The sequence below is a fragment of the Danio rerio genome, chromosome 13 (assembly GCF_052040795.2).
Source record: "Danio rerio strain M-AB ecotype USA chromosome 13, GRCz13ab, whole genome shotgun sequence".
NCBI classification, from domain to species: domain Eukaryota; kingdom Metazoa; phylum Chordata; class Actinopteri; order Cypriniformes; family Danionidae; genus Danio; species Danio rerio.
This window is the reverse complement of record NC_141033.1, coordinates 49,959,002-49,975,000: the sequence shown is the minus strand read 5'-3', so window position 1 is coordinate 49,975,000 and position 15,999 is coordinate 49,959,002. Positions and strand designations below refer to the sequence as shown.

Genomic DNA, 15,999 nt, shown 5'->3' with positions numbered 1-15,999 from the left:
TAATATTTTTAAGAAGTTTTTAAATTGTTTTATTTTCCAGAGACAGGCCTGTTTAATTTATTTTCTTAAAGAAGGTTCAGTTTAACAAGTTGAAACAAAAGAAATACATAAAAAATAGTTTACTTGGTAAAATTTGCATTTCAGTTTAATTTTCAATTTTTATTCCAAATATCGTGATACACATCGAATCGTGAACATTATATCGTGATACACATCGTATCGTGAGCTGAGTGTATCGTTACACACCTAATATATATATATATATATATATATATATATATATATATATATATATATATTAGGGGTGTAACGATACACTCAGCTCACGATACGATCGTATTATATCAGCTCGTCACCCAGTGATAAGCACTGTGATACTTCAAAATTAACGTTAAAGTGAGCATCGATCATCTGACAGGTCCATCTGCGATAGCACTCTCCCAATGGATATCGGATAAGACGAAATGACCAAGCATCCAGCCCAAAATACACAACTCTCATTAAAGCTCCAAGTGATTTTACAAGAGAGAAGCTAAAGGCCTACAAGTCTTTGGATGCCAACAATGTTTTTCTTTGTGGTCATGTGAAAGAAGAAATGCTCCATAATTACCAGATTCAACACTATGTAGAGCTAAAAATGGAGGTTCTGCCTAGCCAAAGACAAGGAAAGAAGACGGAGCTGTACAGGGCCTGGGTAATCATCAACAACAAGCAACACTACAGCATTCTGATAGTGAACTGCACCTGTACGGCAGGGTATGTGAACACATACATAAAGGTAAAGTTGGTTTTATATCCGGACTTTCTGCTTAATATTATAATTTCATAAAAGTATTATTTGCAAACTCTTAATAGCGAAATCAAATTAGCAGCCAACCACTATCAAAGTGCAACATTGTTCACAGTCGAATAAATGTTGTTTTCCAGTCACACTTGCAGGTTATTTCAGACTGAATATTCAAAGTGCCGTGGTAAACAATATAGGGAGTGTGTCACAAGTTGTCACTGAATGAATGTGTGAAAATACCAAAACCAACTTTACCTTAATAACTTTCACGTTTCATTCTAAGCATTCAGTGTTCGCAGTTTAATTCACCATATTTAACTATTTTGCTGAAATCATTTCTGCAGTCAAAAACGAGTAACGTGTATGATTCAGCATAGCGTGAACTTAACAGATATAACATGAGAACTGCAGCGTCCAGCATTTCTAATTAGGTCCTCACTTCATTCAGCTCCCTTTTAGCCAAAGACGTCTGCAGTTAGCATTAAAGCAGTGTGGTGTACGGTAAAAGTTACGTTTTTTTTTCTCGAATTTGGCACCCTACCACACAACACCACGTTTACTGTTGCAGCCTGTCTTTTTTTTTTTGCAACCGGGGACCCGTGTGACGTCATGTGTGTCGTAGGTTGGTAATTGGTCTATACCACATCTGGTAAAAATCACTTGATTAACTCTAGTCTTATAATGTCTTCAAACTCTGTTTGGAATTTCAGGTTGTAATTCATACAATTTGTTATTTTCCAAGGCCACTTCCACTCTTCTTGCTACTTATTTAAAACATAAACATTGATCAAAGGTTTCATCTCTGAGGGAGGAATTTTCACCTCCATGGTGTGAAAAACAAATACAATGAGAGTCAATGGTTACAGGTTTCTACCTAAAAATATCTTTGTGTGTGTGTGTGTGTGTGTGTGTGTGTGTGCGTGTGTGTGTGAAAACATCACAGCTGAAGAGGCGGACAGAGTCAGTGTGCACAGTGCACTATACACCAACAAGACTGTGCGAATGTACGGGTTTTCATCATTGAACAGTAATGTTCACATGTTCTGAATACTGTCATAAGAGATTTTCCAAACACTCCTGATATTACTGTTGGGAATGAAGAATTGAAAAACATTCTGATTATGGACGTAGGCTGCTGTTTTGACACGTATATGGATTTGTGCTATTCAGAAAAAAATTCTGAAATATCAACCATTAGTAAATGCTCTAAAAATGTGTGGCTGCAACACAAATTTAGTGGTTTTAATAGGGCACGTTCATAAACTGTGTGTGAGGGGACTACAAATTGCCGCACTCAGTAAAAAAAAAGACTCGAAACAAATTGCAAAGTATTGTTCAATAATAGGCAGTCTTCATGTGTGGAGAAGACAATGCCATCTCTATCCTTAATCCATTTATTTACTACTGTGCACAGAATGGATCGAGTGCATTAATATTGTCACGCAAATGAAACTCAATGGTTGTATCTATTGCTTGTACTGTGAAAAATCATGGGCTCCTTATGATTATTTGGATGCGGTGTTGCTTTAATTACTGTTAGTCATTCCAAATAAAATTAATCAGGTGTGTTTAACAGATAACAATTTGAAACAAGAATGAATAAATAAGATAATTCAAATTGTTGGGTGAAATATCACTTTAATTACATTCACTTCAGTTGAAGTTTATAGTAGTTGACATAAATGTCCACTAGATGGCAGAACAACCTAGGAGAAACACATGACGCCCTCGGATAATTCATCAGAGCACGTGGGCCACATGTCTAGTTGACTCATTAGCATTTATCTGTCAGACGAGCATCGTTTTAAAGAAATATATTTAAATTTCGCCTTTTAGGTTTCTTTTTCCTAGTCTGACTGATCAGACAGAAAAAGTAGGCCTGTGATTCACAGGTTTCCCTCTCACACACTCAACCTCAGAACCGAAAATGAATCGCGTCAAGCTTTGAAATATCATGCACGGTCTACAAACCCACAAACTATACCAACGAACAGGGTTTGATAGCATACAGTCATTTCAAACCCATCTGAAACAGAACAAAAGACACAACTAGAGTATTTTTTATGAATGTAAACTCGCTTCCGCCTATACACACAGCAGTAACAGGTTTTACTGGAAACCAGAGCTGCCTAACTAATAGTAGGCAGTGTAAAATAAGCTACAAATGTGAGACTAAAAACACATGATGACTTCTTAGAGTGCTTACTTTCAGTTCAATGCCTGCTCCTTCCTTCACTTCAGATGTGCAAATAATCACCAGCATTGCAAATGTGCACTGTGAATTGACTTTGCACAGTCATACACGAAGAAAACGCCCCCTTTCCTGTTACAGTCAGTGTAAAACTATGGTATTTTGGTGTATTCCTTTAGCTACTCTACTATAATAGTCAAATGTGTTTCATTTTAAAGCGTATTTAATTATTTAGACCATGTTATTCAACTGAATGAAATGTATAGGCATGTTAATGCTAATAATACATCACTGAATATACCAGCATGAAAATAAATAAATGAACCATGCCAGAAACTTGAATTTGGGCCTATATGTTAAAGTTATTTCTATATTTTAACCTCCTAAAAGGAATAATTCACAAATAAATACGACATTCTGTCTTCATTTACTCATCTTTCACTCGTCACAAACATCTTTGAGTGTTTTGATAATTATTTTTCTGTTGAACACACAAAAATACTAGTAAATATTAGGCCTGTGTTGGAAACATGTCTCGTATGGAAGTAAATGGTTACTGGTTTCCAACATCCCGGGCTTTTGGACACTTTCAGTACTGATCACCAAATGTGCACTGTGAACTGACTTTGCATAGTCATACACAAAGAAAGTGCCCCCTTCAGTCAAGGTAAAACTATGGTATTTTGGTGTATTTCTTTAGCTGCTCTCCTAAAATAGTCAAATGTGTTTCACATTATAGTGTATTTCATTAATTTAGATCATGTGATTAAACTGAATGAGATGCATTGGCATGTTAATGCTAATAATACATCATTTATGTCCATGCTGGTATATTCAGTGAACCAGAAACATGGGTTTGGGCCAATATGTCAATTTTATTTCTATATTTTAACCTTACTAAAGAAATAATTCACAAAAAAATAAGACACCATGTCTTCATTTACTCATATTTTACTCGTCACAAACATCTTTGAGTGTTTTGATAATTATTTTTCTGTTGAACACACCAAAATACTAGTAAATATTAGGCCTGTGTTAGAAACAAGACTCTTATGGAAGTACTGGTTTCTAACATCCCAAGCTCTTGGACGTTTTCAGTACTTTTCTTAATCAATTGTTGTTATTTATTTATTTATTTTTTGTATAAACTTAAACATAAGTTGACAAACTAGCCTATAAATCATGTGCCTGCCATCATAGGCTACACCATTTTCAAGTCTGAACTCAAAAAGTGGGCAGTTAAGGAGTTAAACCACTCAACATGATGCTTTTTGACAGGTTTTCATCATTATATCTCGATTCTTATAGAGAACTTATTAAGAACCTATACTATGCTCAAGCTATTATGTCGTTTTTTCTCATGTTTGTCTAATAGTGTGTGGACTTTGGAAATTACCTCAGGCGCGGGCCGCGGCTACCAACCCACATGAATGGGCGATGAGAGGAAGTTCTAGGTGACGGTTAAACAACACGAATAAGGAGAAAACAGCTTCAAAAGAGCGGGATTATATCGCTTTCTCACACTAAAAAGGGTCAAAAGTTGATTAACGCTTAGGGGCGAGTGCTGTTTCATGCGTCATGATTAACGTCTTGGGTCGTTGCGTCGCGTCTGAGCGCGTCACGCAAATATAAAATGAATTAAAAATAGCATAAGGGCAATTACACTCTCCATGCGTGTTATATTTTCTAAATATTTGCTTAATGTAAAGGTCGTGCTTGTCTGTAATTGTAATATTTTTTTATTAGGCTATTATTATTTATATTAACTTCTATCACTCTGGGTTTATAATGTTTTATTGTCTTGTTTCTGTGGGTTTTAAGCATTAAAACGATACTAGCTTCAATAAATACTACATACTAGCTTAAATAAATTAGTTTCCATACTCCATTTATATTTGAATAAGGTTCATTTTTAACACAAGCTCGATGACTGATCGATAAACGTACTGAAGAAAGTTCTGTACTATAAATACATTCGGCGCATTACAAGTATGCACCCTAGCAGGTCGTCATCTAGGAAGTGAGAAGCACACGGTTTGAAACGCAGCCAACACACGCGCGCTCTTTTCTACCCAGATACAAACGCTCAGATGTGGAATTTGACAAGCCGCGGGCCACGCCCCCTCAGCGTGACGTACTCTGGAACTACCAAGTACGTGACTCGACACAGTAAGTAACCACAGACCGGGCCTCGCTAACGGGTCAAACGCTTCGCTGCACGACAACAAATCATGCCTTCATGTGAGTTTAAGTCGCAAGAGCAGTTTGGAGACGCCTACACTCTCTTAAGCACCTAAAAACTCATAAACAATGCGCTAAATCTGTGTGCTTGCCATATGGAAACGCGCGTAGCAATTCCAAATAAAAGTGTCTTTTCTGAAGAGGAACAGGAAGTCAGAAACACTATCTCATACTTGCACCGCAGGCTTCCTCTTATATGTTCATCGAGCGCCCAATGAGAATAAAATGACCCGAATAACTCAATGCATCTTATGTAAGAACGCCTGCAAAGTTTCTTTGGAAATGACAGCACACCTCGAAGCATACTAAGTATGCACTGATAAAAAGCATTATTGCTCTGGCAGCACTTTAGAAAACATCCAGTCTTGGTGACTGGAGGAACACACAGCAGTGCACGCGCACATTCTGACTCATTTTTATACTTGACTACTAGAGCAGAGGACACCATCTAACTGTAAAAGTTTAGAGGCTGTTATAAAATGCAGCAAAAGTGAGCAAACATTTTTAAACTTGATATATTTTTTTAAACAATGAACAGTCAGTGGATTAGGGAGTTTAATGTGCACTTACCCGCAATGAAAACCATGAGAATGAAGCTGCACTTGTGCGCCAAAGTTACCAAGTGACTTTGGAGAGACTTTGCGCAGTGGCGCACACTAGTTCCACTGCGAATGTTGAAGATGTGCCCTGTTCCTCCTCTTTTTCCTTTTGAAATAGTGGTTTCACGGGTGTTATTCACTTGAGTCATTCATGTAGAGTCACAGGTCCACACACACAGACTTTCTCTTGAGCGCGCTTGGCGACGCCCACTTCACCCGACACGGTTTGCCGCAACGATTCAAAATCTGTCTGTAGGTTGTGAATGAACAGAGGCTCAGTGAACGCCTTGACAACACTGACTGCAGTTTCCTGGGCAGAACAATCTGTTTATAAACTCCACGATGCACTGGGGACAATGAGCACATTGTGATGGTGCCAACAAATATATGTATATGGGGTGGTTTGGTCACCTGGCATTCAAAACTTTTAGACCTTCAACTATAAAAGTAAAGAGGAAATGCATTGGTTAACTTATTAAAGGTGGGCGGCTGACATCAAGTGATGAGAATGTTCCATCTGAAGTCATTATACTATGAAACAACTGTACTGCAAACATTCAAATCTCACAGTAGAGCTTTTTAAAGTGATGGTTCACCCTAAAAATGAACATTTATTCACCATTTAATTTCCCTCAATTACTTCTACATTGGTTGATGAACACGGAAAAACATATACTATTGAAGTTAATGGTAACTGCTTTCCAACATGTTTCAAAACTTGTGAGTAAACGATGACAGAATTTTCAGTTTTGGCTGAACTATCCCGTTAAATCAGAGGTATCAAACTCTATTGGGTTCCAACTCAACTCCAACACACTAAAGGCTGATTATACTTCTGCGTCAAACACCAGCGTATGCTACGGCGGTTACGCATAGCCCTTCGCCGTGGCCATCGCCGTCACTGACGTGCACCTCTCAAAAAATGTAACTACACGTCGCAACGACGCGTAGCGTAAGCTCTGTGATTGGTAGCGCTGACGAGTCTGGGCGGGACCGAGAGCCGCGCGAATGGCGCGACGCCGCGCGAGCGATTGTTTACAAGTGTGGAGTCCCGTGAAGGAGCTCCGGATGGAAAGTTTTGTTTTGTGTTTACCTCATAGTTAAAGTTGTTGCACGTCCGCCGGTTCCTGCCTCAAAATGAGCGAGTTTGAGCCACTTGTACATCCCGGAAATGTTTAGGAAATGCAAAAAATTAGCGAAGACACTCGACACAGCGGAACATTTACACCTCACTGCCAACTAGCGTTTCTGAAGTGTCAATGCAGACCAACAGAGACAGCGCGCAGAAGTATAAATGCACAGCCACGCGCGTTGCCTGCGCCGTGGGTTATGCCGGTCACTTGACGCAGAAGTATAAATCAGGCTTAAGGCTGTGGTCACACTGCACTTTTCTCCCCATAGACTTCCAGTAGGATGGAAACGCAAGCTTGTGCGACAAGTTTGCTGCCTTGCAAAGTTCCGAGCTTGGTAAACTCTGACCCGGTATATCGCATCATGTGATTGCGTGAGACCAATCCAGGGTTAAAACGTGACCTCTCTGAACAGAAATTTAAATTATGGACCAATCGCTCGCTTTTGTAAATGTCTAATCATCTTGTTTGACCCCGCCCCTTTTCGCAGCGATGTACGACAGAATTTCGCAAGCACAAACTCCATCGTGACTGCGGCATTACCTGTAGGTTTCAAACAAGCCTAAAGGACTCAATTAGTTTGATCAGGTGTGTTTAGCTAGGGTTGGAACCAGTGTGCGAATTGTACACTGACGATTAGAGAGGGGGTCAACTTTATTTCGGTTAGTTTGTGTAATGCATGCTTCATTTATGCATTTATTCTTAATGGCATCATTTATTAATAAAACATATTTAAGTTTTCAGCATTCTGAGGGATATTTAGTGTATTCTGACCGACAGTATTCTCTGATTGGCCATTACAGGGCGTACTAGCACTATAGTTGCCTTGAACCGGGCCAATGCACGCTTGTCCCCCCCTCCCGTCTCCCCAGATGGTCCGCACTCACATTGCATTCGCGCCTGAGCACGCTTACATCATCGATGAAAAGAAGCGCTCTCGCTCAGCACAGTGGACATTTCTTTAGTTAAATTAAGTAGTTTAATATGCAGTGACTCGCCGAACAGATTCGCCACTTTTGACGCTCATAAACAACCATAAAGCCCTCGTGCTGCAGGAATTAGGAGGTTTGCTGAAGGTGCAGCTGTTGTGCAGTGAGGGGTTTGCGTCTTTAATAAACTACAGCAGTTTGCGTTCACTGAACAGTAAGAATGATTATTAAATCCATATGATACAGTCCCTTAAAAGTCACGTCTCGCTTTCAGTTTCGGGCTTAGGCGTGTTTTGCACTCACACTACAAACGTACCGCGCCAAAGCCCAAGTGAACCGCACTCAGGCACACCTCTTCCAACCGGGCCAGGGCCGGCCAAGTGAACCGCGCCTCAGAGCACTCACACTTCTCAAACGATCCTGGAAACGGGCCTGGGCATGGTTCGGATAGCATAGTGTGAGTACGCCCTTAGATGTTACTGTAGGTCAAATTACGAACATTATTATTAATCTAATTTACTTTATTTTCCAGGCTAAATGTAGATACAAACAACTGTTTTACGAGGAAAAAGTCTAGTGAACATAATGTCTATCGGTGCTCTAGATCTTCTGATGTCAGACTATTTCCAAGAATAGATTAATTGGCACAATTATGCTTTCACAAAGGTTTTAGGGGTGGTCAAGTGTATATTTATATGATATATTCCTTTAATTCTTAACATTATTATTTAAAATACATATCAGAGGAAAATATTTGTCAGTATTCAAGGACTGATCCCCCCAAACATCACGTTTTGACGTTCATCAGGGGGATCAAGCATTAATTAGGGAACCTGAACCTCCCTGTAATTCCCTTCCTGGAATTGTACAGAGCTGCGTTTGACACCTGTGCTTTAAAGGTGCAGTATGCAAGTTTGACACCCAGTGGTTGAACTAGGTATTACACTCCTGGATCAAAACTATTGCAAGCGCAGGTTGCCAGATTGAGGACAGGAGTGAGTGATTTGCATATTCTGTGCTTCTGAATGGCTGCATTTAACGTGTTTCGTCTAGTGCAATCAAATTGCTTACCACTGCGTATCTGGTCACGTAGCATGTTGTTAGGACACGCGGTTACAATGTAACCTGCTCGCCTAATGTTTAGGCTTGTAATATTTATATCATTTGCTAATTAAATGGCCATTAAAGTCTACTTCAGAATTTTTTCAAAAGATGCTTGATTAATGGGCGTGGAGCTCCGCGAGCATTGGGCAGGAGTGGGCGTAGCCAGCAGGGGAGAAGGGGAGCGAACGACTGTTGTTGACAGTTAGCTCACAAAATGAGACACAAACCGTGAGGAGACGCTTGAGTTTATAGTTTACAAAGTTAAAATGCAAAGAAATAAACAGTAATTTAATGCCCTGCTACATTTGTTATTCGTAATTTTTATATATAGTGCAGCAGGTCTCCTGACCTGCCTATTTTAACCATTAGCCCTGCTGGTAATATAGAGGATTTAGGCAAACACAGCAGCACGGCGATGTGTCTAAATTTGAACAAACTCCTGATAAAAGTCAACGTCCGCCATTCTTCAATTCTCGTGCTGCTCTCCCGACAAAAATGCTTGCAGCACACACAGCTTTGCTCTATAATCGGCCCTGACAAGATCGCGGGAAAAAAACATGCAACAAACCCCGTGGATCATGGAAACAAACACATACGAGCCTTCATGAACGGCTACTGCGTGCCGTGGGTCCGTGTCTCACAGCTTGCTTGAAACTGGCAGGTCAGCCTTGCCTTCGGAAAGCACGTGCTCTCATGAATAATTAAGCAGCCGGCTCCTCTCATAGGATAAGAAAACTCCGCTATGAATAATAATGAGAAACCGACGCGTCATCATTGCACTTGCAGTACAGCGCTACGTCGCCGATTTTGATCCCGCCCCAATAATCAATTTAAACCCGGAAGCTGAAATTAGCTGACAAAAGCTCAAAATTATCCAGTTTTCCCCACAATTAAAGCTGACGGGTGCTAACATTGTCTTAACTGATGCTCAACACACACACATCTGTTAATATATAAAAAAAAAATCCTGAACCTTTATTAATCTCATGTGGAACTGAATCTGCATCTCATTTTGGAGTCTGCTACTTTCCACCGGAGGTCGCGTTTCGGTCACGGATGCATGCTTTCAGAGCCTTCCTGAATGAATGAATGAGTGAAATACGCAGTGTTCCATCAAGGCAACCCGGGTGCTGAAATATAATTGGCTAAACTAGCATTAGGCAGGTTAAATTTACCAAAACAAAGACAGATGATTCGGCACGTAAGGCACATTTTCAAAGCAGAATATCTGACTTCAGCATTGTTTTTCAGGTAAACAAGAATGTTCACTTGGCATGTTTCTTATTATGGTATTTTTATGCTTAAGAAGAGTCGAAAACTTAAATGTAGCACCTTTAAATGAACAAATGAAAAGTTTAAAATTCCCTGTTAGTCAACTAACCCCAACCCGAGTTTGGCAGCAGTGAAAAGCGTGGGAAAAAGAATGTGGGTGTGTGTGGGAATTCAAAGTGCGATGAAAACCTGTTCCTGCATGCTTAAAAATGCTCGTCAAATCCAAGATCGAGATAAGCAACTAAAAAGCCTCCATCATCTGTGAAGTAAAGCCGTTAAACTGCATGCATAAGCACTAAAAATATAAAAGATGACTTTCCCATAGGGTAACTGTGAATGTAATGTGACGTCAGAGCGGAGGGAAGTCTGTGAAGCTCCGTTTTTATTTCTGACATGACTAATCATGCCAAATATAGTGGAGGGGGATATCCGATCACTGAGCGCTCTCTTCAGTGTGCCTAAAAGCCGCATGCACTGTCACATATTTGGACCGTGGAACTGTTTTCGAAGCTTGAAAATATGTCACAAACATCCCAGCCCTTCTGCCATGAGCTTGCACAACATCATTGTTCAAATTCCAAACATCCCACGTCTGGAATTAAAGTTCCTTCCTGAAACGAAGAGACGCCATCGAAAAACCTTTTCAAATAAACACAATCTTCACAAATAAAGCTGTAAACCGATGTTCGGTGATTGAAGGTTCAGTAAATCGCAGGCGTCATCCTTCAGGAATGTCCCGTGAGCGCCGGTTATTCCAGGGCAGATTTCCTACATCCATTCCCGTCCAGACTTCACACGTGGCTTCCCAAAAGCTCCGTTTAAGTGCAAGCATGATCATTTAACTCAATCCAGAGGGAATGCTGCAGGAATGAAGCGTTCAAACACTCGCCACACACACACACACACACACACACACACACACACACACATACAAAAGTTTATCTGATCAAAGTGCAATGGTAGAATCACAGAGCATGGGTTTCCTGAATGAGAAACTGGCATAACGATGCCCAGTCACTCTTTACAATACTCCCAACCACACAGGAAGCACTATAGAGGAAAAAGAGCATTTACGAAACTCTCAATATACTAGACGTATAAGTGCTGCAATCTGAGAACTGCTGTGTTTTTTCTGCGCCACATGGATTTGGGTGTTTCTGAGTGGTCCAGCAAAGCAATATTGGCTCAACCACAGTTTAAACTGAGAGATTAAGCAACAAGTTGATTTTCCTTTTAAAAAAAGTCCGTAAACCCATTGACTTAACTTTTATAATGAATAATGTGACTGTAGAAGAGTTGAGAAACTGCATGAAAGGCTTCTTTGATGGCACTTTTTTGTGGTCTTTTTAGATCTTGACTCTATACTGTAGTGAAAAAATGTAAGTCTACAACTAAAAACACAGCCTAAAGTATTTTACCTTTAAATATAATCACAATGAAAAACTCCACATCTAATTACATACCGTTTTCCGCCTTTTTATTTTGCACTATAACTAATAGTAAAGAGAAACCAGCAGACACATTATCATTGCGTCAGCCGCAGTCACGGTATGGCAGCAAAATCCCTTGATTATTCCGCCAGAATCAGAATATAGTTCCTGGACATGTCGGCCGAGAAATGAGCAACTTTTTATTTTCCGTCAGTCCTAGTACACAATGAAACTGCCTAAGAGTCGAGTTTTAAATAGGAAAATTATCAAAAATCTTTGGTTATATTTGAGAAATATGCTAATGGTCTAATCCGATTACATGATCTATGCTAAGCTAAGCTAAAAGTGCTCCTGCCAGACCCGAAGATCAGCTAAATGGATAAAAAAAAATGTTAAAACTCAACAGTTTAACTCTTGAGGAGCTGTAAAACGAGAATATTTCCAAAAAAATGAAGGTCCTTTAAGAATAAATCTACATATGTAGAGGCTTTAAGTGGAAGATTTTAAATTAAATAAAGAAAGTTTTAAACTGAAAGAGTAATGTGACTGTAGAAGAGTCGAGAAACTGCATGAAAGGCTTCTTTGATGGCACTTTTTTGTGGTCTTTTTAGATCTTGACTGTATACTGTAGTAAAATATGTAAGTCTACAACTAAGAACACAGCCCAAAGTATTTTAGTCCAGTTTTAAATATGAAAATTATCAAAAATCTTTGGTTATATTTGAGAAATATGCTAATGGTCTAATCCGATTACATGATCTATGCTAAGCTAAGCTAAAAGTGCTCCTGCCAGACCCGAAGATCAGCTAAATGCATCGAAAAAATTGTAAAACTCAACAGTTTAACTCTTGAGGAGCTGTAAACGAGCTTATTTCCAAAAAATGGAGTGTTCCTTTAGGAATGAAACCATCTATGTTGAGGTTTAACTAAATATTTTTAGTGAAATAATGAAAGTTTTAAACTGTAAGAGTAATGTGACTGTAGAAGAGTTGAGAAACTGCATGAAAGGCTTCTTTGATGGCACTTTTTTGTGGTCTTTTTAGATCTTGACTGAAAAAATGTAAGTCTACAACTAAAAACACAGCCCAAAGTATTTTACTTTTAAATATAATCACAACGAAAAACTCCACATCTAATTACATACTGTTTTCCGCCTTTTTATTTTGCACTATAACTAATAGTAAAGAGAAATCAGCAGACACATTATCATTGTGTCAGTCGCAGTCATGGCACGGTGGTAAAATGAATCGAAGGAAAAATTATCAAAATTCTTTGGTTATTTCCAAGCGAGATGCTAATGGTCTAATCCAATTCAATGATCTATGCTAAGCTACGCTAAAAGTGCTCCTGCCAGACAATGAGATCGGCTCAATGGATCCAAAAAGGGTAAAACTCAACAGTTTAAATTTCCAAAATTAAAAGATGGAGAGTTCCTTTAATAATTAAACTATATATGCAGAGGCTTTAAGTGAATTTTTTTATATAAATAAAAAAATAAATAATGAAAGTTTTTAACTGAAAGAATAATGTGACTGTAGAAGAGTTGAGAAACTGCATGAAAGGCTTCTTTGATGGCACTTTTTTGTGGTCTTTTTAGATCTTGACTCTATACTGTAGTAAATGATGTAAGCCTACAACTAACAGAAAAGCCCAGGGTATTTTACTTTCACATATAATCACTGATAAAATCCCCAGATCTAATTAAATAACGTTTTCCACCTTTTTTTTTTTTACCAGTATTTAATTACTAATAGTAAAGAGAAATCAGCAGACACATTATCATTGCGTCAGCTGCATTCATGGTACGGCGGTAAAATCTCTTGATTATTACGCCCAAATCAGAATACACTTCCTAGCCATATCGGCCTAGCAATGAGAAACTTTTAATTTTTTCTGTCAGTCCTTTTACATGATGAACGTACAGAACAATCAAGCTTTAAATGGGAAAACCATTAAAACTCTGTGGTCATTTATGAGCGAGACGCTAATGGTCTAATCAGATTCAATGATCTATGCTAAGCTAAGCTAAAAGATCTCCGCAGATCCAAAGATCAGCTGAATGCATCCAAAAATAGTAAAACTCAGCAGTTTAACTCTTGAGGAGCTGTAAAACGAGCCTATTTTCAAAAAACAGTGTTTGTTCAGGAATGAAACCATACATGTAGAGGTTTTAAGTGGAACATGTTTAGTTTAATAAAGAAACTCCTAAACTCAAAGAGTAATGTGACTGTAGAAGAGTTGAGAAACTGCTTGAAAGGCTTCTTTGATGGCACTTTTTTGTGGTCTTTTTAGATCTTGACTGTATACTGTAGTAAAATATGTAAGCCTACAACCAATAACTCAGCCCAAGGTATTTTCATGTTTAAATACAATAAATTATAACAGTGAAGAGAAATCAGCAGACACATTATCATTGTGTCAGTCGCAGTCATGGCATGGTGGTAAAATGAATCGAAGGAAAAATTATCAAAACTCTTTGGTTATTTTCAAGCGAGATGCTAATGGTCTAATCCAATTCAATGATCTATGCTAAGCTACGCTAAAAGTGCTCCTGCCAGACAATGAGATTGGCTCAATAGATCCAAAAAGGGTAAAACTCAACAGTTTAAATTCCCAAAATTAAAAGACGGAGAGTTCCTTTAATAATTAAACTATATATGCAGAGGCTTTAAGTAAATATTTTTAATTAAATAAATAAATAATGACAGTTTTAAACTGAAAGAATAACTTGACTGTAGAAGAGTTGAGAAACTGCATGAAAGGCTTCTTTGATGGCACTTTTTTGTGGTCTTTTTAAATCTTGACTGTATACTGTAGTAAAATATGTAAGCCTACAACCAATAACTCAGCCCAAGGTATTTTCATGTTTAAATATAATAAATTATAACAGTGAAGAGAAATCAGCAGACACATTATCATTGTGTCAGTCGCAGTCATGCCACGGTGGTAAAATGAATCGAAGGAAAATTATCAAAACTCTTTGGTTATTTTCAAGCGAGATGCTAATGGTCTAATCCAATTCAATGATCTATGCTAAGCTACGCTAAAAGTGCTCCTGCCAGACAATGAGATCGGCTCAATGGATGCAAAAAGGGTAAAACTCAATAGTTTGAATTTCCAAAATAAAAATATGGAGAGTTCCTTTAAGAATTAAACTATATATGCAGAGGCTTTAAGTGAATTTTTTAATTCAATAAATAATTTAAAAATGCAAGTTTTAAACTGAAAGAGTAATGTGACTGTAGAAGAGTTGAGAAACTGCATGAAAGGCTTCTTTGATGGCACTTTTTTGTGGTCTTTTTAGATCTTGACTGCATAGTACTGTAGTAAAATATGTAAGCCTACAACCAATAACACAGCTCAAGGTATTTTCATGTTTAAATACAATAAATAAATAAAAAATATGAATGAATTTGTGTTTTTCCCATTTTAATTTAGTGCTATAACTAACAGTAAAGAGAAGGCAGCAGACACAATATCAATGCGTCTGCTGCAGTAATGGGACGGCGGCAAAATCTCTTGATTATTACGCCAGAGTTAGAGTATAGATCCTCGCCATATGGGCCTATAAAATAGCAACTTTTGTTTTTTTTCTGCCAGTCTTTGTACACGATGAAACAATAGAAGAGTCAAACTTTAAATATGAAAATTATCAAAACTCTTGGGTCATTTCTTAGTGAGATGCTAATGGTCTAATCCAATTCAATGATCTATGCTAAGCTAAGCTAAAAGTGCTCCTGCAAGACCCGGAGATCAGCTGAATGAATCCAAAAATTATAACATACAACAGTTCAACTCTAGAGGTGCTGTAAAACAAGCTTATTTACAAAGAAATGGAGTGTTCTTTTAAGGATCAAACCATATATGTAAAGGTTTTATGTGTTTTTCTCATTTATTTAGGGGAAAAAGCTAAAAATTGCAAAATAGCTTTCATTTTTAGGTGAAGAACTCTATTAGGAGAACACAGAATCATTCATATAACTCTTCAAACATATGGTGCAAAAACGTGAAGCTTGTATCACTTCACGTTTTTAAACTTTCACTTCAGTGTGGTTTAGTTGAGTGAAATAGCTGCACAGTAACTGAAAGCAGTATTCAAAGCACAATCTATTTTAGCGAGCGACGTGGCTATTCAAATACAGTGGAATGTGAGCGGGTGTGTGCTGGGTAAGTGTGGGGTGGTTTTCATTTATACAGGAATGCTCATGCAATGCTTGTTTTGCTGAGCCACTGTAAATACTGGAGAGCAGTGTGGAAGACTAGCAGACGTATGCAAACTAGACTCTTACATTTCCTGATGGAAATACAAAGGTGGA

The 15,999-nt window shown here is 38.3% G+C and overlaps 1 protein-coding gene and 1 non-coding gene across 2 annotated transcripts in view; one reads left to right on the top strand and one right to left on the bottom strand.

Annotated features, from left to right (window-relative positions):
* Nucleotides 1–335, top strand: part of acoxl (acyl-CoA oxidase like) — a 354,958-nt gene extending 354,623 nt beyond the window's left edge. Inside the window, exon 18 of the transcript XR_015506452.1 lies at nt 303–335. The gene's annotated coding sequence lies outside the window, so the exon portion shown is untranslated. The remainder of the gene's footprint in view (nt 1–302) is intronic.
* The window catches only part of LOC137487444 (uncharacterized), an 81,785-nt gene extending 75,806 nt beyond the window's left edge, over nt 1–5,979 (bottom strand). Inside the window, exon 1 of the transcript XR_015506476.1 lies at nt 5,790–5,979. This is a non-coding gene — a transcript (uncharacterized LOC137487444). The remainder of the gene's footprint in view (nt 1–5,789) is intronic.
* Between the last annotated feature and the right edge of the window lie 10,020 nt (nt 5,980–15,999).